We start from the raw sequence: 23468 nt of genomic DNA, 5'->3' as shown, positions 1-23468 counted from the left end.
GCATTATTGGCTGCATATTTCTTACCATGCACAGGTGCAAGAAGTACCCAGGGGGCTTCCCCACAGCTCTGTGTCATGCACAGCTTTCCCTTGATGACATTCTGTACCCTCTTTACACCTCCCTTCCCTCAAGTCTTCCCTGACAATGCCAGGGTAGGGACATTCTGTTCCAAGCTCATTAGTCAAGAATGTTACCAGACTGCCCTGAAGAGGGCTTTTTCTGCTGTGGGCTCTCCCCAGTTGGGCCGAAAAGCTGAATATCATGCTGTCTTTGTACTGAGTTCAATTCAGGATTGCATTTCCTCACCCGTGCCCAGGCACTAAATAGATGTTCTCTTGTGACTCCAACAAATTTACAAAGAAGTACAAATTAATAGTTATCCAGCCTATGGAAGAATTTAATGACTCCCTGGAATAGTCATCCTTGAACCCCTTCTTCCATATGGTTCAAGGTTTGGCCTCATCTTGCTGGGGAGAGTAGCTCTTCTAATGCACTAAGTTCGAGGAGGGTAATGTTTGTATCTGCCTGCAGTCACTTTGTGGGAATCTCTGGGAAAGATAAAGAGCCAAGCATTTGATTCATGAATGTTTATCAAGTGCCTACTATGTGTCAGGTGCTGTAATTTATACAAGTGATTCTCAAATTTTGCTGTATTTCAGAATCTCCTGGAGAGCTTAAAAATAATACCGATGCTCATGTTACTGCCATATCAAATACATCTCTGAGGAGGGAACCAAGGCAGCAGAATTTTTTAAAGCTCCTAGCAGATTCCAATGTGCAGTCAAAGTTGGAACCAGTGTTTTTGACAGCGTTCCTCAAATTTAACATGAAAATGAGTCCCCTAGACATCTTGGTAAAAATGCAGATTTTGACTCAGTAGATCCGGGTGGGGCCTGGCGTCCTACATTTTCTTACAGTTCCCAGAGAACACTGATGCTTCTGGTCTTCAGACCAAACTTTGACTAACAAGAAATGAAGCTCATTTATCCCTTGGCGTGTCAAACTTTCCTTCCCTTGTGCTTTCACATGGGTTCTTCCTTTTTCTCTAGAATCATCTCCCTGGAAATCCCCAGAAAAGATATCTTCTCATCCTTTGGTTTTTCAGGTTTTCCCTGACCACCCAATATGGAGTAATCTGTTCCCTCTTTCTCTATAATTCTCTATTTCTTGTTTTCTCAATGGTCCTTCTGACTAGTCTAAGTGCCAAGAAGCCGGGAACCACCTCCATCTTGTTCTATATAAATTACACTCAGCATTTAGCACAGAGGATCTGAGAGATACTTTTTGGATGAATGACAATAGGGGACCCTGTCCAATTTCATCTATTTTTCTATTTTAGGTGAGACAAGAAGCAGAGGTGAGAATAGTTCAAAGTTTTCTAAGAGATAGAAGACAGTATCTTTGAGCGTGTCCTATCTGGCCCTTTTTTTTCTAAAATGTGCTTTGGCTGAAAAAGTATGGGCTAGCTCGAGAAACTCAGACCCCTTCCTAAAAGCAGAGCTTGAGAAAAAACACTAGGAAGATCGACTGCATCGCCTAGAGAATTCATCCCATTCCTACAAAAAAATGAATCGTCAGTTTTCAAAGACTTTTCAGGTCATTGAAGCTCACTAAGATAGCACCAAGGTGAATAATCAACAGAGAAATGCCATAAATGTCTCAGAAACTGAGGTGACCTTGGGCCTGTTTCATTACTAACCTGATACCATATCGAAGCCTTAACTCACTTGGGGCAGCATCTCATCCTTCCCAAATCTGGGATGTAAGATGGCAAGTATACCAACAATCTTCTTTAGTTCCCCATTGTATTTATTTGTTGGTTTGTTTGTTTATCTACATTTTTTATTTTTTAGAGAGAGTATGAGGTGGGAGATAGGAGAGGGAGAGAGAGGATGAGAGAGAGTGTCAAGCAGGCTGCACGCCCAGCACAGAGCCCGATGCAGGGTTCCATCCCACGACCCTGAGCCAAAATCAAGAGTCACACATTCAACTGACTATGCCATCCAGGTGTCCCCAACCCCTCATTTTACGTTTAATTTTTGAAAAACAGAAAGTTGTATTGATTTCTCATGGATGGTCCAGAGGTCAGAGGTAATACCAAGGCTGTGGATGCTCCAGGTAAAGGACCATGAAGAGCCTAACTAAAGTTATTTGATGGAATTATTATTATGATTCGATGCCTCTTAAGAGGCACAAAATTTATCCAGTTTCACAAAATGGGAGGAAAGAGATATTATCGTCTCCCTTACTCTTGAGAGAACTAAGATACAAAAGAACTAATTGATCACCTAAAAGTCTTTAAACAACCTGAAGTTGGGAAGGCAGGAGAGAAGAATAGAACTAGATCATCTCTCTTCCCAGTGGTGGCCTTTTTACACAGTGACACAGTCTCCCTTTTCCTAAATGTACTACAAGGGATTTATGTATTATGTTTTCTTTAATTTTCCTGAATGGGGCATGACAATCTCAAGCCTGTTTCAGGCATACACATTTGAAGGGTAATGAATTTTTGTGTTTGCCTTAAGTGTTTATTTAGTTTTTCATTTTGAAAAATTGGCTGTTACCACTGACCTTTTCCTTGGTGCTGAGAACACCCATGGGCTGTGTATATGCTGGTGAGTGTTTGTTAGTGATGTTACCTTTCCACATTATAGAACAACAAACAGGGAAATGGCAAGAAGATGTTGGAGCGATATTTAGGGACAGGCCACATACAATCTGTGAGTTTGGCGACACTGTCTGAATCAGTGCCATGGTATTATTTAATCTGATCCACATGTGGAAAAGGAAAGTTTTGGTAAGATGGTCCATCTCTCTCTCACATTTCCAAGGTCTGGAGTCTCTAAAAGGCCTGGAGCTTAGATATTCTGTGTGAGTACAGCCTATAGAGATCTCTATAGCAAAAATATAAATCAGTAAGAGTAGATGTATTCCAAGGGAAGTTTCTCTATTTGTCCTTCAGCCATTCAGTTCTCCTTCCCTCTCTGTAACTTTTTTCCCCTTCCCCTCCCCCCTGGTCTTCTGTTAAGTTTCTCAGGATCCACATAAGAGTGAAAACGTATGGTATCTGTCTTTCTCTGTATGACTTATTCACTTAGCATAACACTCTCCAGTTCCATCCACGTTGCTACAAAAGGCCATATTTCATTCTTTCTCATTGCCAAGTAGTAGTCCATTGTGCATGTAAACCACAATTTCTTTATCCATTCATCAGTTAATGGACATCGAGGCTCTTTCCATAATTTGGCTATTGTCGAAAGTGCTGCTATAAACATTGGGGTACAAGTGCCCCTATGCATCAGCACTCCTGTATCCCTTTGCCCAAGGGATACAGGAGTGTTGGTTCTAATTTTAAAACAGGTCTTCCTTAATTTAAGTCCATGTCTGTATCACTTTAGTTTCTATACATCTATCTTAGTTTTCACCTTTAAAGCAAGATATATATAGATATATATGTGTGTGTGTGTGTGTGTGTGAGTGTGTGTGTGTGTGTGTGTGTATATATATATGTGTGTGTGTGTATATATATATATATATATATATAATCAATGATCAATTCTTTTTCTGGCCATTTCATATCCTTTACAGAAACAGAGAGTTTCATTTACAAGTTTAAAAAGGAATGACTATTTCCAACAATAATCTTTTGAGCAATTAAACAAATATATTAAGACCTGTCTTATTTAATGTTCTTTTCTATACTTGGAATGTAAATGATTGATTTTTGTATATGGTTTTAGAGCCCTCATGCTAGATGTTCTTCATGCATTAATTTACCCACCAGGCAATCACTTATTCATCTAACGCTCTGTATATTTTATGAAATATATAGAACGCAAGGGGACTATTATTTTCCTGCTACCCTCAATAAAGTAAGCCCGTTGTGTTAGAATCTTTATTAGCAGCTTTTTCACATAGTCATGATCTGTTTTTAGCTCAGTCCATCTCCTTCCGTCTGTGACTGGGAGGATGTCTGTTGTCTGTCAAAAGATTTACGATAAACATCTTCCGATTCATGTTAAAATGGTCTTGAGAGAGAAAGAGTAGAACTATACCAAATAGTAGCTGCTTTAATGAGACAGAAAAGCATAAGTAAACAGACAAGAAACCAGAGCGCAAGAGAAGTAGTGGGTTGCCTCGTGGGGTGAAAGCAACTTTGCCTTCACCAGAATTTCCTCAGATGTTGTTGAGAAGTGTCCCACCACTAATAGCATGAACTACAAAATGTGATTCAACGTTAGAGTCTGTGATTTCAGTGGTCCCTGTGCCTTTAGACTTCTCCATTTTTTTTTTCAGTTGTTTGGTTTTGTGTTCAGTGAGTGTAGGGAATAAGCCCTCCCTCAGCTGCACTGCTAAATCAACATCCCACTCTTTGCCCCATGGAGCCAATCATACAGGAGCTAGGTAGAGGTTGTGTCATTTACTTAGAGCCAGGCGTTGCTGGCTCTAAGAGCTTTACATGCATTTAATCTTGCTATTCTTTTAACAGCTTTATAGTTTGAACTCTTAACATTGAGGTGTTTGACCCATTTGAAATTAGTTTTTGTATATGATACAAGGTAAGGGCCCGACTTCATCCTTTTGCATGTGGCTATTTAGTTTCACCAACATCAGTTGTCGAAGAGATTGTCCTTTCCCCATGGAATGGTCTTGGTACTCTTGTCAAAAATCATTTGTCCTTTTATTCCAAGGATTATTTCTAGGCTTTCTACTCAATTCCATTGCTTTAAATGACCGTCTTTACACCAATACCACACTCTTTTGATAACTGTAGCTTTGTGGTGACGTTTTGAAGTCAGGAGAGGTGAGATCTCCAACTTTGTTCTTTTTCAAAAATTGTTTTGGCCATTCGGGATCCCTTGAGAATTCATATGAATTTCAGGATAATTTTTTATATTTCTGCAAAAAAATGCTACTGGGAATTTAATGGGGGTCGTATTAAATTTGTAGGTCACTTTGTGCAGTGCTGACATCTTAACAGTATTTTGTCTTCCAATCCATGAACACAGGACGTCTTTCCATTTATTGGTGTCTTCAATTTCTTTCAAAATGTTTTATACTTTTTAGTCTACAAGTCTTTTCCTCTTTGGTTAAGTTTATTCATCTTTACTTTATTCTTCTTGGTGCTATTGTAAATGGAATTGTTTTCTAATCTTTCTATGAATATCGCATTTTATAGATGAGAATACTAAGGAATAGAGACATTAAATAACCAGCTCCTCTAGTGGTAGTAATGATATGACCACCAGGATACGAAATCAGGATTTGATCTCAGACATCTTGACCCCAGAGTTGAGTTCTTAATTGCCCCCACTGCACTGTCAGCACAGGAAGTGGACTAGACCCTCAAGGGCCTTCAGGATGGTGATTTACAGTGGAGAGTCAGGATTTCTGTGGTTCCTGACCACTCCTCCCTGTCCTTCCTTCACCCTTCCAAACTACCTCTTTCTAACAGTTCATTGCGAGAGGGAGACAAATTGTAAACAACAGACCTTCAACTTTCAAACTTTAGAGGCTTGATGAAGATTTATAGCCCATTCTCTTTAGAGTGCTCCTTTTCCTTCCTTTCTTAACTGAACTGTGAATAACTCTTATCTACTTGTGTTTTTATTTTTTTTACATTTTACTCCAATTTCCCAGAATAAGTTCAATAAATGATTATAAACTGGTTTGAACACATAGCAATACATTTTTTTCTTAATTGAACTTTGTAGTAGTGACTTTGGCATTTTCCTTATTACAGATTTGTCTGGGTTGTACAAGGATTCCTTTGTATGACCAACCTCAATAGACCAATGGGCCAAACAGAGGCTTCATTTATCTCTGGCACAGTAGCACTAACCTAATTCAGGTCAATGACCTGAAGTATTGTGATAAACTCTCTCACAAGCCCAGGTGTCAAAGACATAAAGATATATGTGGAAATACCCTAATGCTTCACCTGTTTCACTAGAGCAGCATGCTAAGAACTCATTGGGGAACCCCTAAATGAAAGTACTGGAAAAATGTCTATTCTGTAACATCCTTTATGCAATCAAATGAGGAATTAATGGAGAAAGAAAAGGCAGTGGTTCTTCATTCTTTTCTGTCTCTCTTTCCATCCAAATAACCAACAAACTCTACCCATCCTTATTTCTAAATACCCTTCCAGGTCATTCACTCTCTATTCCCATTGCCACTGTTTTCATTCAGGCTGCCATTATCATTGGCCTAGATTTCTACTGCAGTCTCCTGACTGCACTCCTACTTTCAGTGTGACCCCCAGGGTGACCCTTCCAAAAACATCTCATCCATGGATTGCCTCACCTGCAAACGCCTGATCTTCAATCACACCACTTCCTTTTTCTGTCCCATTTCTCCGTCATATTTCTTTCTTTCTTCTTCTCCAGCTAGACTTGCTTTTAGGATATGCTATTCTCTCTTCCTGGAGCACTAGCGCTCCTTATCTCATGTTTCAGTCAAGGTCCACTCAGGAAAATGGAAACCACTGTAGTTTCAGACAGAAAGAAAGTTAGTAAAGGGAACTGGTCACATAGATGACTGAAGAACTGAGAAAGCAAACAAGGGAGGCGATACAACTCAGATTGCCAAGAACAAGAAATAGTTACCCTTCTTGGCATGGAGGGATAAAGAGATAAGATTGTGTTATTTGAGTCCAGAATTCAGGTAGATGTTAGACTCGGAGCAGAAGCTGGGGCATGGAGAGAGAGAGAGAATATCTTGTGGGACCTGGAGTCATTGAGGAGATGCAGCCATTGCTTGAGACCCTAATGAAAAAAAAAAAAAAAAAAAGGAAGAAGGGGCCAATACCAAGCCTTTCCCTGCTCCCAAAATCCACAATCCCACAGTGCTTCTCATTGGCTGAATTCACATTGAAGCCACAGGAGAAGAGGTCTGAATCCATCCCATACACAGCAAGGCAGAGGAGGGTAGGAAGAGATTTGCATATTCAACTAATTCCCTCTTTTCAGAATTCTACTTACATGTCATTTCTTTTGGAATACTTTTCCTGATGTTGCTGTGGTATCCAATTATGGTCCTTTCTTTAAGTTTATTACCTTTTATTATAGATACTCATTTAATTATTGTTTTCTGCGCTGGCTAATCCATGAGGTCTCTCAGAATATCCATTGTCCCAATAACATAGTGGTATAGTAATACATATTTGTTAAAGGAGAAAATGATCTTGATAATTGCTCTTCGTAGAAGTTGTACTGGTTTACACTCACCCACATAATAAAGTGCTTATTTTCTGACATCTTCACCAGATTGTATGTAAGTAAACTGGTTGAGACTCGTGGACTTGAACGTTGAAAACGGCAGGTCAATGAAGATTATATTTGCATTCTTTTCATTGCAAGTGAAGATAGGAATCTTTTCATGTGTTGAAGAATCTACACTGACAATTATTTGTATTTTTTTGTCCAATTTTCTTATTTGGTTGTTGGTCTTTGTCATATTGATTTACAGGAGTTTATATACCAGGAGATTTAGTCTTTTGCTTCATATGAGTTATGAATGCTCTTAATTCATTGTTCATTTTGAGACTTAGATTCTTATGGTTTTACTACACAAAAAATGTTCAAATTTGTTAATATTTTCCTTTAAGGGTTTGAATTCAATATGGCTTTTGACTTATACTTAGGTCTTCTTTATCCTAATGATTATATATATTTTTTTAATCTCCTGTTTTCTTTTAGTATTTTATACTTTTATTTTATTTTTTTTATGTTTAGATCTGTGATCAGCCTGGAATTTATTTTGATATAAGGTATAAAGCATAGATAAAACTTTACTTTTGGGGCTTCTGGGTTGCTCAGTTGGTTAAGCGTCTGACTTTGGCTCGGGCCAGAATCTCACGGTTCATGGGTTCGAGCCCCCCATCGGGCTCTGCACTGGCAGCTCGGAGCCCGGAGTCTGCTTTGGATTTGGTGTCTCCCTCTCTCTCTGCCCCTCCCCCACTCATGCTCTGTCTCAATCTTTGTCTCAAAAATAAATAAACATTAAAAGAAAAAACTTTACTTTCTTCCCCTAAATATTTTTTAGTTGTCTCGACATCATTGCTTAATAAGCCATTTATTTTTCTCATGAATTCAAAATGCTAGCTTTATCATATACTAAATGTGGATATCTCTTATTTCTCCTCTTTCCATTATGATGCACTGATTTGTCCATTGACGCACCAGTACCGTAATGATTTAAGAACTATAACACTGAATTTTGATTGCAATATTCAGATGTTCTGGTTCAATGCCTATTAAAAATGTATGAAAAACAATGAATCATAAATGGTAGCAGTGACAAAGTTTCCTCTTAGAGATTCCAAACTACACCATGAAGATTTATATAAAATTAAATAAGCAAGACTTCTGCGTTCAGGTTGGATATAGACTAATGCTTCCACTAGAAGAAAATCTAGATTCATGACAAAAACATCATATTTTAAAAAGATACCAGGAAACTTCAGAAACAAGAAGAACTAGATATACTAATTTTTAGTAAGGGAAAATGTTTCTGAGGAACACAAATAGCATCCAGCTCTTTTTTTTGTGTGTGTGAGCCTTAAGGACATTTATTAACTATGGGCATAGGTTGAGCATTGGATTTCGCCAAGAAAAGAGACTCTATAGGGGAAAGGAAACCAGCAAAGCCACAGAGCTGGTGTGTCCAGATGAAAACTCACAGGGACCTAAATGCACCACTGGATTCCCATGGAACATTTCCCGGGTTCCGCTGCTTTGTGGAAGAGGAGAACTAGGACGGAAGATTTTAAAAGACAGAGTAAAACCTCTCACAGTCTTGTGTGCTTGGGAAACAAAAAAAAAACTGCTGGGATAGCATTGACCTTACTACAAGACATCTGCCGGAGTCTGAGGACACATGAAGATGGAACCCAAGCAGGGAAGGTTTGGATCTCTTAATCCAAGAGGAAATGGAGACTCTTCAGGCTTTCAGTCAGAAGATCAGAGGTCCATGTCCTGAGGGCAGAAGTAAGCCATAGAGGAGATGATTCTCACTACACTGCAATCCAGCAGTGCCCCAGCTCAATTTCTGACTGAACTGAGTTGATCAGAACCTCACTTTGTTTGCCTAAGAGAGGAAAAAAAAGAACATTCTAGAAAACATCTTCTGGAATGGTTCCTTAGTATGCGGTATCTGGAAAAAAAATTCAAAGTTACTAATCATGCAAAGGAATAAAGCTGACTGATAAACAACAGAAAAATAATATATAGATGCAGATCCACAGATGATCAATATATTGGAGTTAGCAGATGAGGCTTTTAGTAAAACTAAGATTATTATGCTAGAGGAAATAGAACAGGAAGAACAAAGTAGATGAAAGTATGGAAAATTTTAATAGATAAATCTGTAAAAAAGAAGCTGTGGATATTCCAAAACTGAAAAACTTTAAAACTGAAAACCGAAAAACAGGATGAACCCAGAGAGAACTTAGGCAAATTGTAGTCAAATTGCTTAAAATAAAAGTCTTAAAAACAACTAGAGGAAATACAAGCACATTACCTCTACAGGAATAACAGTAACGCAGTGTCTCAACAGAAGTGATGGAAGCCAGGGGCAGTGAATAACATTTTCCGAGGGTTGAAAAAAATCAAGAACCAATTTATATCCAATTAAACCATAGAATTTATATCCAGTAAAAACATCCTTCAAAAATGAAAGTGGAATACATATGTTTTTAGACAGAGTTCGAGAATTAGTCAAAAATAGACTGTACTAAAGGAAAAACTAAAGAATATAGAGCCCAATCCTTCAGTTCGAAAAAAATGATTACAGATGGAACCATGGAAATATTGGAGGAAATAAAGAATCATGTAATGGGAAAATATACGGAAATTTAAATCTGATAGTACAAAACAATAATCTTAATGTGGGCAGAACATAAAGTATATGCAGAACTAGAAATGCATGGCAATAGTATGCAACAGTGATTGGAAGTAAGTGGAATATCAAGGCTTCTAGAAATGTCAAGAAAGTGGCAAAAGTTATCATTTATATTAATAGTGTAATACGCCAAGAACGCCTATTATAGTCACTAACATAATAATAATTTAAAACTAACAAGTTAATAGAAGGAAAAAATAGATAATAAATAGTTGATTACCTCAAAAGAAAGTAAGAAAAGAAGAACAAAAGAGAAATATAAATAGGTCAAATGGAAAACAAAAGGTAGTCAATATAAACCCTAATGTATCCATAATGATGTAAAACATAAATGAACTAAATACTACTAGTAAAAGAATATTATTGTTAGACTCAATGAAAAAATGAAAAAATATGAAAAAATAGGAGAGCATAAAGTTTGAAGAAAAAGAATGGAAAAAGATACACAATGAACATTCAACTCCTGATTTCAGCTCAGGTCATGACCTCACGGTCATTAGATCAAGCCCCACATCGGACCCAGTGCTGGGCCTGGAGCCTGCTTAAGATTCTCTCTCTCCCTCTCCCTCTGCCCTTACCCCACTTGTGCACATGCACAATCTCTCTCTCAAAGAAAATTTAAACAAATAAAAAAATAAAGAAAGCTAGTGAATCTATACTAATATCAGACACGTTATATTTTAAGACAAAAAACATTACTAAAGATAGAAAGACATTTTACCGTGATAATGCCAAATCTATCAGGAAGAAATCACAACACTTTGATACATGAATATCAAAAACATTCTTCAAAATATATAAAGCAAAAAGACAAAAATTAAAAGGTGAAAAACACAAATCTAAAATCATAGTGAAATACTAAGGCTCCTCTTTCAATGCACAATAGAAAATGCAAACAAAAAAAATCAGTAAAGATACAGATTATGTGGCTAAGAATGTTAACCAGGTTGATTTGACAATAGAGAATATTGCATTCAAAAATGATTAAAACTTTAAAGACACAAGAACACTTTCTAAAACTGGCCATATGCTGGGTTATAAAGAAAGCATCAACAAATTTCAAAAGATTGAAACCACTCTGATTGTGTTTCCTCACCATCATGGAATTAAACCAGACATCGATAGCAAAAGGACAAATAGAAATATTTTAATGCATGGAAATTAAACCTATGTTTCTAAATTATTCATGGGTCAAAGAAGAGATCAAAATGGAAATTACAAAACATGTTAAGGAAATGGTAGCAAAGATACAACACAGCAAACTTACGGAAATCCCGCTAAGGCAATTCATGGAGGAAGAGAACTCCCTAAAGTAAATATATTAGAAAAAAAAAGGTGAAAATTTAAGTTTCCATCTCAAGAAACTATAAAAATTATAGCAAACTCAAGATTAGGAAAGTAGAAGGAAAGAAATAAAAAAGATACTGGCAAGTAAGAATACAATAGAAAAGAAACCAACAGTTGAGAAAATCAACAAAGCTAAAACTGGTTCTTTGGGGGGGGGTGTACAATAAAATTAATAAGCCCCTAATAAAAATGATCAAGGAAAAGAGAAAACACAAATTACAACAATCAGTGATGAAAAATGAACATTAGTTAACATCTTAGAGGCACCTAAAAAATAAGAAAATGTCACATATTTTATGAAGATAATGTGCTAATTTGAATGAAATGTATAAAAAACCTCAAAAAATAAACCTTACAGAAGAACAAAGAGAAAATATGAATGTTTTATACCTATTGGAAAGCTTGAGTTATTTATTTATTTGTTTGTTTGTTTGTTTGTTTATTTATTATTTTTTCATTTACTGGGGCTTCTGGTGGTTCAGTCTGTTAAACATTTGACTCTTGAATTCGGTTCAGGTCATGATCTAACAGTTAATGAGATCAAGCCTCACATCAGGCTCTTGTGCTGACAGTGCAGAGCCGACTTGAGATTCTCTCTCTGTCCCTCCCCGCCCCCCAAAATAAATAAATAAACATTTTTAAAAAAAGCCTTCTCATAAGAAAATCTAGGTCCAGATGGCCTCATCTTTGAATTTCTCAAACTATTAAGGGATAGAATAATACCATCTTACATAGAGTATTCTAGGGAGTAAAAATAAAAAGGAAGGGGGAGGTAGTAAGCAAAGTTTCTTAGAATACACAAAATTTTAACCATAATAGAAAAAAAAGATAAATAAAATTTTGTCAAAATTTAAAACTCTGTTCAGCACAAGATACATTAAGAAAGTGAATAACAGGTAAGAGCCAAGACGAAAATATTCACAATACATCTATCTGACAAAGAACTTGTATTTTATCCAGAATATATACATATACATATATATATGTATTTATTTTATATATATGTGTTTATATTTATATTTATTTATATATATTTGTATATTTATATAAATATATATTTATATACATATAAATATATATTTTTTATTTATATATATATATTTCTTTTTTAAGTTTATTTATTTTGAGATAGAGCTAGTGGGGGAAGGGGAGAGAGAGAGAAAGAGAGAGAGAAATAGAATCCCAAAAAGTCTCCATGCTCAGTTTGGGGCTTAATCCTGTGACTGTGAAATCGTGACCTGAGCCAAAATCTGGAGTTGGATGCTTAACTGACTGAGCCACCCAGGCACCCCCAGAACATATTTTTAAACTAAGGTTCTTGCAGTTTCCTGCCAACCAGGTCCAATAGGCATAAAGACACCGAATGTCGGTGCCAGCGTGATGTTTTGAGGCAAATCAAGTATCAGGTTCCATTTGGACGATATTATGACAAGGAACTGACATGGCCCAAAGTAAAACAGTTAAACAATAGTAGGCTGCTGTCTCTGCCATGTGAATGCATATTATTTCCCACTATTTTTTCTTCTAGAGCCCTAGATAACTTCATAAAACACAAGAGTGAAGATAACCACAAAATTTCAGGGCCTTGAATATACTGGTGAAGTTTCTAGGGGTCTAATTTTAGGGGGCCCTTCAGATATTCCCTTACACCACTCACTAAAGAAAAAAGCACACGATGGATAGTTTTCTTTGAATTATAAAGGCAGCATATAGCATAGGGAAGCATGCTGCTCCAATCCATTTATCAGGTAACCCACAAGGACGTTAGTTTCGAACGGATCAGAAGAGGAGGCTCTGAAGCAGGTTCATGCCGCACTGCAAGCTGTTCTGGCACTTGGGTCATATGCCCCACTACATCCAATAGTGTTGGAAGTAACTGGTTCTCAGAAAGTTCTGGAAGACCTCAAGAGAACATTCACAGGACAAGTTCTAGGTTTTAGAGTATGGACATGTTCTCTCTGCCAACAATTCTCCATTTGAAAAGAGCTCCTGATTATGCCTGATCATGACAAATGAAATGACCACCCAGTTCTAACTTCTCCTAATGAACTGGGTATTATCTGATCCATCGAATGGTAGCGTCCCATTGTAAAATAAAGACTATACACAAAACTGAACCCGAGTGGGTCCGGAAAGTACAAATACACTGTATAATAAGCAGGCAGTTCAGACTCCTACCTGCTCCTACTACTTTGTAACTTCTGCCTTGACCCATACCCATGGCCACATGGACGTTTCTTATGACCAGCCAATGGAGGAGGAAATAATGCGACCCTGGTTTACAGATGTTATCTGCATAGCGTGTACATTATAGTCTTATGCAGGGCAGTCCCTGAATGATCGTGCTGAAGGGAAAGTCTCCCAGAAGGCCTAAATCCATACCCTATATCTAGTTGTCCACTTCCCGTGGGAGGAGGGGTGATCTGCTCTGGATCTACATTAATTCATGGGAAGTGGCTGATGAGTTGACCTCCTGGATAAGGACCTGTCAAGTTGAAAATTTTGTACAGGAAGTTCTGGGGCAAGTGGTAAGTGAATGAGATTTTGGAATGGGCACAGGGTATGTAAATACTTGTATGTAAATTTGTATGTAATTGTATGTAATCGTATGTAAATGTAATTGTATGTAAATATGTAAATATCCCTAGATACCAGGCAGTATCTACTTCAGAGGCTTTCAATAATCTCATTGTCAAGATAAGTCACCCTATAGATCTCAGCCTTTTTCTCCCACCGTCCTGCCTTGATGAACCCTGGGGGCAGAAAGGGCTAAGCTTGGAACTTGGTGGATTCACTGTGACACCTCCGAGTGCTGCTTTCTTGCCCAACAGCTCTGATAAAAGGAAAACCATGGCATCCCAATAAACATAGGATGACCGAGCAATCATTACCCACAAAAAGTGAAGGTTCAGCTACACCCTGTCAGACCAAGTTGCATGGAAGGAACTATGAGATGGGTGGTAAAAGAATGTTGGTATGATTATCCACTGGGTCTCCTGACCATCTTTGCAAGTAGAACTGTGTTTTATATTAGTTGATTCTCTTCGCCCCTGCTACATTACACCTTATATGGGGAGTATTGAGAGTAACTAATGTGTTAAGTTTTTGATGGCAGGATGACTGAGAGTATAGCAGTAGGACTCAGTATATATCTGAGAGGAAACAGCATCCAATAGGATTTTATGTGTCTCCTGTGCTGGGATCACGATAGTTTTCATCCAAAAAACAAGAGTAGATGCTGAGGGGCAAAAGAAGTGGACTGAATATTTTCTTTCTCCCATTGAAACTGCTCTCCATCCTTTACTCTGTGTCCAGAGAGGCTTACTTCTATGGGTTATATTAATGGGCATCTTCACTTTCTGTCTTCTTGTTGGGTTTACCCAATAGAAATCCCCAGCAGGGGTCCAGAGGACTAGAAGAAAGAGTGAATTCCGAGTGTATATTCCTCTAGTTTTTCATTGTTCTACGTAAGGATTAGTTCCTACTAAGGAGAACTTCTGGCTTCTAGTGACCAGTCCCTCTGTGATAGCCTCTGTTGCCCTGGGATAAGGCACTACTCCTTGTTGGCTTCCCTAAGCCCTGCACATACTTCTGTAATTGGCTCTCTACTAAATTCCTCTTAATTACTCATTTGACTGTGCCTTGTTCTCTGCTTAATATCCTAGCAGTTTATATCTCCCCTCAAAACCCTTCTTATTAATGCATTCCTGATATTAACATATGACATTACCACCTACCCAGTTACCCAAGATGGATATCTAAGCGACATCTTGATGTATTCTTTCTCTCAGTCTTCCTGGCTTGCTCACAACCAACTCTTCTTTTCTTTTAAATTTTAGTGAGTTAACAAACAGTGCCATATTGGTTTCAGGAGTAGCATTCAGTGATTCATCACTTACACACAACACCCATTGCTCATCACAACAGGTGCCCTCCTTAGGACGCATCACCCATCTAGATCATCTCCCACCTAATTCCTCTGTCAACCTGTTTGTTCTCCATCATTAACAGTCTCTTGTGGTTTGTCTCCCTCTCTTCTCTCCCCGCTGTCCCATACGTTCATCTGCTTTCTTTCATAAATTCCACATATGAGTGAAATCATATGATATTTGTCTTTCTCTGATTGACTATTTCGCATAGCATAATACATTCTAGTTCCATCCACATCATTGCAAATGTTAAGATTTCATTCTTTTCGATGGCTGAGTAATATTCCCTTGTATACGTATGCCACATCTCCTTTATCCATTCATCAGTCAATGGGCACTTGGGCTCTCTCCATAGTTTGGTTTCTGTTGATAATGATGCTATAAACATTGGGGTGCATGTACCCTTTTGAATCTGCATTTTTGCATCCTTTGTGTAAATACCTACTATTGCAATTGCTAGATCATAGGGTAGTTCTCTTTTTAGTTTTTTGAGAAACCTCCATACTGTTCTCCAGAGTGGCTGCACCAGTTTGCATTCCCACCAACAGTGCCAGAGGGTTCCTCTTTCTCCACATCCTTACCAACATCTGCTGTTTTTGTGTTGTTAATTTTAGCCACTCTGACAGGTGTTAGGTAGCATCTCATCATGGTTTTGATTTGTATTTCCCCGATAATGAGTGATGTTTAGCATCTTTTCATGTGTCTGTTAGTCATCTGGATGTCTTCTTTGAAAAAGTGTCTATTCATGTCTTCTGCCCATTTCTTAACTGAGTTTTATTTTGTTTTGTTTTGTTTTGTTCTTGCATGTTGAGTTTGATAAGATTTTGGATACTAACACTTTATCAGATATACCATTTGCAAATATCTTCTCCCATTAGGATGCCCTTTAATTTTGTTGATTGTTTCCTTCACTGTGCAGCAGATTTTTATCTTGATGAAGTCCCAATAGTTCATGTTTCCTTTGTCTCCCTTGCCTTCAGCAATGTGTCTCATAAGAAGTTGCTCTGGCCAAAGTCAAAGAAATTGCTGACTGTGTTCTTCTCTAAGATTTTGATGATTTCCTGTCTCACATTTAGATCTTTCATCCATCTTGAATTTATGTTTGTGTATGGTCTAAGACAGTGGTCCTGTTTTATTGTTCTGCATGTCAGTTCTGCATGCTCCAGTTTCCCGAGCACCATCTGTTGAAGAGACTTTTTTCCTTTAGATATTCTTTCCTGCTTTGTCAAAGATGAGTTGACCATACAGTTGTGGGCCCATTTCTGGGTTTTCTACTCTGTTCCATTGATCTACGTGTCTGTTTTTGTGCCAGTACCATACTGTCTTGATGGCAACAGATTTGTTATATAGCTTGAAATTCATAATTGTGATGCTTCAGTTTTGTTTTTCTTTTTCAGGAATGTTTTGGCTATTCGGGGCCTTCTGTGGTTCCATACAAATTTTAGGATTGTGTGTTCTAGCTCTGTGAAAAATGCTGGTGTTATTTTGGTAGAGATTTCATTAAGTGTACAGATTGCTTCAGGTGGTATAGACATTTTAACAATGTTTGTTCTTCCAGTCCATGAGCATAGAATGTTCTTCCATTTCTTTGTGTCCTCTCCAATTTCTTTCATAAGTGTTCTATAGTTTTTATAACTACAGATCTCTTACTTCTTCAGTTCGGTTTATTCCTGGGTATCTTGTTGTTTTTGGTGCAATTGCAAATGAGATCATTCCTTGATTTCTTTTTCTGATGCTTTGTTATGAGTGTATAGAAATGCGACAGATTTCTGCACATTGGTTTTATATCCTATGACTTTGCTGAATTCATGTATTAGTTCTAGGAAATTTTTGTGGAGTCTTTCGGGTTTTCTACATTAGAGTATCATGTCATCTGGAAATAGTGAAAGTTTGACTTTTTCCTTGCCAATTTGGATGCCTTTTATTTCTTTTTGTTGTCTGATTGCTGAGGCTAAGACTTCCAGAACTATGTTAAATAGTAATGGTGAGAATGGACATATTGTCTTGTTCCTGATCATCAGGGAAATGCTCTCAGGTTTTCCCCATTGAGGATGATATTAGCTATGTGTCTTTCATGATGTTCAGGTGTATTCCATCTATCCCTACTTTTTTGAGGGTTTTTATCAAGAAGGATGCTGTATTTTGTCACATGCTTTTTCTGTATCTATTGACAAGATCATATTGTTCTTATCTTTTCTTTTATTGATGTGGTGTATCATGTTGATTGATTTGCAAATACTGAACCAGGCTGCAGCCCAGGAATAAATTCCACTTGATTGTGGTGTATAATTCTTTTTTTTAACGTTCATTAATTTTTGAGAGAGAGAGACGGAGTGCAAGCGAGGGACGAGCAGAGAGAGAGGGAGACACAGAATCTGAAGCAGGCTCCAGGCTCTGAGCTGTCAGCACAGAGCCTGACACAAGGCTCGAACCCATGACCAGCGAAATCATGACCTGAGCTGAAGTTGGATGTTTAACCAACAGAGCCACCCAGGAACCCCTATCATGGTGAATAATTCTTTAATGTACTGTTGAAACCAACTCTCCTTCTTTAATATTTTTATACGCTTACCATGCCTACTGCTACCACAGCTTTATAACTCAATAGTTGCAATGGTCTTCCAACATAACTCCTTTTTTTGAGTCTTATGCCTACCTATCCATCCTACCCCCTGTTGCCTTTCAAAAATGCATAGCTGAACACATCTCATTATTGCTTAAAACTCTTCGATGTTGCCTCTTCATCAGTCTCAGTTCAAAGTCCTGAGAATGACATGAACGCTTCTTCAAGCTCTGGACCTGCCTGTTTCTCTCTTCTTTCCCTCACATAGTATCTTTGGACATACTGAATTGATTGACATTCTGAGAACCGACCAAGCTGGCTCATGTCATCAATGCCTTTGTGCATGCTGATTGCTTTGCTTGGCAGGCTGTTCTCGATCTTGTCTACCTGGGAAATATAAAATTTTTTAAGACACGATTCAGATATCAATTTCTGTGTGTATACTTTCCTGATCGACTTGAAATGTATGTAGAATTTCTGGAACTACCTTACATTTGCCCTTTCAGTAAATATTTGTTAACACCATATATCACACACTTGTCCCATCATTAAAGATATAGTACTGAATGCAACATGGTCTCTAGTCTCTTGGAGATGGCAATCTAGTAGAGAGATAAAGACAAATAAAAACAATTAAATATATGGTATATACTTTTGTGATTCAGGGTAGGGAATAACATGAAGGAAATTGAGAGACTTCCTGGAGGGAATGCCATATGATAGAGGATGGTCACGGCAAGTCTCACCCATAAGGTGACATTTGAACAGGAGCCAGAATGAAGTAAGACAACAAGCCATGTGGGCAACTGAAAGAATATCATGCTAGGCGGGGAGCCCTGTGGTCTCAAAGCCCAGTGGCAAGTATGCATTTAACACTTAAAAAGATCAACAAGGTAGCCAGTGTAGAAAGATGTGAGTGGGGTAGAGAATTGTAGGACACGAGACGACAGGGCTATGGAACTTTGAGGAAGCTTGGATTTTTCTCAGGGAATACTGGGGAATTTTAAGGGGAACGCTAATGTAATCTGACTTAGGCTTTTTAAAAACTGACTCCGGCTCTGTGCTGACAGTAGTCTGTAACTGAGCACTGGCAGGGACAAAGAGGCCAGGCAGGAGGCTTTGTAGTTATCCAGAAGATGGTCATGATGTGGACTGGTGGAGGTGGTGAGAGATGCTTCAATTCAGGATATATCCTGCAAGGAGAGCCAATGGATATACTGAAGGAGTAGATGGGAAGGAGGTAGACACACACACACACACACACACACACACACACACACACACACGATGCATTGACCAAGGGAAGAGAGAGTTAAGAATGACTTCAAGGTGTTTGCTTGAGCAACTGAGAGGTGGGGAGGGCTCTTTCCTGCCCTGTGGAGTCCAGCAGGAGGAGCATCTTTTGGCGGGGAATGAGTAGTTCCATTTTGGATGTATTAATTCTGAGTTGCACACTAAATGTCTCCCCGGAGATCTCAGGTAGACAGTCAAATATATATACCTGGAGTTAGAGGTATGTGATAAAGACTTAGGCGTGAAGATCTATACATAGTTCTCTGTGATAATGCCTGTGATATTCTGTTGGATTTATTGCATATTGGCACCCCTAAGTAAACTATAAGCTCCTTAAGGCCAGCAACTCTGTCTGCTTCAATTTTGTATTCATAGTACCTAGACCAATGCTTCATAAATATGTCCTGGTTAAAATGATCGTGTGCATGGCTCTCATTTGCCCTCCTCTGCTCTTTCTCCTTGGCATACCTATTTTCTTAATTCTCATCTCCTTGGAGGAAGAGATATGCTGGACCCATCTACTTATTCTTAACATCCAGGACACCACCACATATGTATATGTATATATGTAATAGGTCCTCCATGTATATTTGCTATATTGAATTAATTATCCCATACTCTATTTACATCTACATTTTGGATATCCTTTTGGATCAATAAGCACACACAATTATAATTTTGAGATGGGCTTCCCAGCAGACCACATCTGTCCCATATGTGGTTACCCAAGTGTCAGGCAAAATTCAACATAAGTGGAAAAAAAATGAAGGAATTTATTCTGCAGTCAAATACCATTGACTGCAGGAAGCTCAAATATTATCCATAATATTAATATATTCCTCCATTTTATGGTCTCTTATAGTTTTCAAAGACCTTTTGTACACATTTCCTCCTGTAATTCTCATAACCAACAGAGCCCCAGTGAGGACATGACTTGCCAAGTACTACGCTATTATTATGACAGGGTTTGGAGTCAAACCTGATTGTTTTTGTTTGGTTTTTTGGTGTGTGTGTGTGTGTGTGTGTGACTCTAATTCTTAGGCTCCTTTCTCTACTTTTCTTTACACCATTTTAGCTTCCCGGTGGTCTCTATATTTTTAGTCCAAAATGTTGAGTTTTGAAACTCTCTTTTCTACTGAAGACTGTTGTAAAATGTGTCCTGACTCTGTGTCATGCATGATGACTTTTTAGAGCAACGAAAGAAACACGTACGGTGAAATTTGGAGGTGATTCCTGGCACCTGTTAGGATGGCTATTGTCCAAGAAAAAAAGATACCAAATGTTGGCGAAGATATGGAGAAATCAGACCTCTCTTGCACTGTTGATGGGAAGGTAAATTGGTGCAGCCACTGTGAAAACAGTATGGTGGCTCCTCAAGAAAACAAAAATAAAATTACTATCTGATCCAGCGAATTCAATTCTGGGTATTTATCCAAAGACTTGAAATCGAGATCTTGAAGAGACACGCGCACTCCCATGTTCATTGCTGTGTTACTCACAATAGCCAAGTTGTAGGAACAACCTAAATGTCCATAGATGGATAAATGAATAAAGAAAATGCGGAGGTTCCTGGGTAGCCCAGTTGGTTAAGTGTCCGACTCCTGGTTTCAGCTTAGGTCATGATCTCACGGTTCGTGAGATTGAGCCCTGCATGGTCGGGCTCTGTGCTGACAGAGAGGAGCCTCTCTGTCTCTCTCCAACTATCTTTGCCCCTCCTCTGTGTTCTCTCTCTCTCTCTCTCTGTCTCTCTCAATAAAATAAATGAATTTAAAAAACAAAATGTGATACACACACTCACACACACATACACACAGAGGAAGATTATTCACCCATCAAAAAGAAGAAAATCCTGTCACATACTACAACGTGGATGGACCTGGAGGACATTATTCTAAGTGAAATAAGCCTGTCACAGGAGAGCAAATACCGCATGACTGTCTTCGTATGAGGTATCTAAAATAGACTCATAGCAACAGAGAGCAGAACAGTGGTTTCCAGGGGCTTGCTGGGGGTGGGGTGGTGGGGGAGAGAAAGGGGAGTTGCTGTTCACACAGGTACAAAGTTTCACTAATAGAACATGAGAAAGTTCTAGATGTATGCTGTCCAACACTGGGCCTATACTGAACAATGCCAGATTGCACACTTAACATTTTGTTAAAAGTGCGTCTCTCCAGTTGTGTTCTTCCCGCAATGAAAAGAAAAAAAAAAAAGAAAAGAAAATGGAGGTGATCTGTTGACCAGAATAGAAGATGTAGGACAGGGGCGCCTGGGTGGCGCAGTCGGTTGAGCGTCCGACTTCAGCCAGGTCACGATCTCACGGTCCATGAGTTCGAGCCCCGCGTCGGGCTCTGGGCTGATGGCTCCGAGCCTGGAGCCTGTTTCCGATTCTGTGTCTCCCTCTCTCTTTGCCCCTCCCCCATTCATGCTCTGTCTCTGTCCCAAAAAATAAATAAAAAACGTTGGGAAAAAAAAAAAAAGATGTAGGACACCACTCTCCTGGCAAAATGCTGGAAAGGTTGCCAATTTGCAAAGCTGGTTGTAAGCATTTCGTTTAGCAGCGCGGTCGCCCTGGCGTAGACCCCCTGCCCTGTGAAGGAAACGACACTGGGCGGCCTAACTGGCGATTTCTGTTTTCACATTTTCAGGCGCCTTTTTTTTAGGCGAGTCCTGGAACGGGACAGAAGCTTCTGCTTACTGAGTTATATTCCGTAAAATGCGAAGTTGATGTCATAATTTCTTCTTTTCATACCAACCAGTGTCATTTTTCTCTCTTGCAGGGCCCCCACCTCACCCCCGTGCCCACCCAAAGCTACTTGAATTTCCTCCATCAATATTTCCTCCATGTGCTTAGAAAAGAAAAGTCCTGGAGAAGTGAATTTGACACCCTGGCCTTCGCTCTTGCTTGGACATTTGTCCTTTCGGAACCAACATTCAGAGCATTTTCTGTCTCTTTTAAATTTGTCGTGCTGCCAGACAGACACCAAAGGGGACTGTGGATTGTTGACAAGATGCAGGCACTGTAGCGTCCACGTAGGACATGGAATATAGAGTGTTGAAACACTCAGGCCCTCTTGCCTCTCTCTGAGGGCGTCCCCGTGAGTGTTTTTACTCTCCGGCGAGGCAAACACAAAGAGGTCTATGTGCAAACCATAACCAGCCTTCACACATCTGGAATGCTCCCACAGTCGGTCTACAAAGCAGCTGAAGGAGGACCGATGTACCCTGGCCATGGACCAGTCGCAGACTCATGGCGCGTCACAGACTCTTTCCTGGGGGAAGCCCTGAGTTGTGCACCTGCTGAAACCACGCCTTCATCCCATTGGGCTGCTGGAGATTTGTCCACTGAGGACTGAGACATCCTTCTTTTCATGCTGCTCCCCAGGGTGGTCTGGACTCGGGAGGGGACACCTGGATCATTCTGGGAGCCAGGTCCCTGGTTGTGGCTGTACATCCGCCCAGCCTCTGTCTCTCTACCCCCACCCCAAGTTTCCTCATGGGCATGGGCATGTCCACATTTGACAGCCAGATGGCGAGTCTGAATTATGACATCTGCCTGGTCATCAATGTCACCCTTCTGTCTGACAGTTTGCCTTGCTGACTCCTTTACCCAGTTTGTTCAGGTCAGGGTCATTCGTAAAATGCTGAGCTAAAAGAACCAACATAATCAGGAAATCCCTGTGTTTTCACAAAAAGCAAAATTCAATTTTGTCTTCTCTTGGAGGCTTGGTGTTTGACGTCAGCATTGGAATGGTGTTCATTATGAAGCATCCTCTGTATCTATAATAATGTTAGAGATGTTTAGATGCTTCCATGGTCCAAACTGAAATCTAGAACCATAAAGCTCTACTGCTGTATTCATTCTCTGTATCAGTATTTCATAGGGATCTGGATGTGGCAGGTCTTATTTTTAGCTCAGTTTTTATAGAATATAAAAATTCTATGCATCTAATTTCAAATTATCTTTTTTTTAAAATTTTTTTTCAACACTTTTTATTTATTTTTGGGACAGAGAGAGACAGAGCATGAACGGGGGAGGGGCAGAGAGAGAGGGAGACACAGAATCGGAAACAGGCTCCAGGCTCCGAGCCATCAGCCCAGGGCCTGACGCGGGGCTCGAACTCACGGACCGCGAGATCGTGACCTGGCTGAAGTCGGACGCTTAACCGACTGCGCCACCCAGGCGCCCCATCCAGCACTTTTTAAAATGTTTATTTATTTTTGAGAGAGAGAGAGAGAGAGAGAGAGGGAGAGACCTTAAGTGGTGGAGGGGCAGAGAGAGAGGGAGACACAGAATCGGAAATAGGCTCCAGGCTCTGAGCCATCAGCCCTGAGCCTGACGCGGGGCTCGAACTCACGGACCGCGAGATCGTGACCTGGCTGAAGTCGGACGCTTTAACCGACTGCGCCACCCAGGCGCCCCCCAACTGCATTT

This window comes from Herpailurus yagouaroundi, unplaced genomic scaffold (genome assembly GCF_014898765.1).
Source record: "Herpailurus yagouaroundi ecotype Mexico unplaced genomic scaffold, PumYag 250, whole genome shotgun sequence".
NCBI lineage: Eukaryota > Metazoa > Chordata > Mammalia > Carnivora > Felidae > Herpailurus > Herpailurus yagouaroundi.
Note: the sequence above shows the minus strand (reverse complement) of the source record.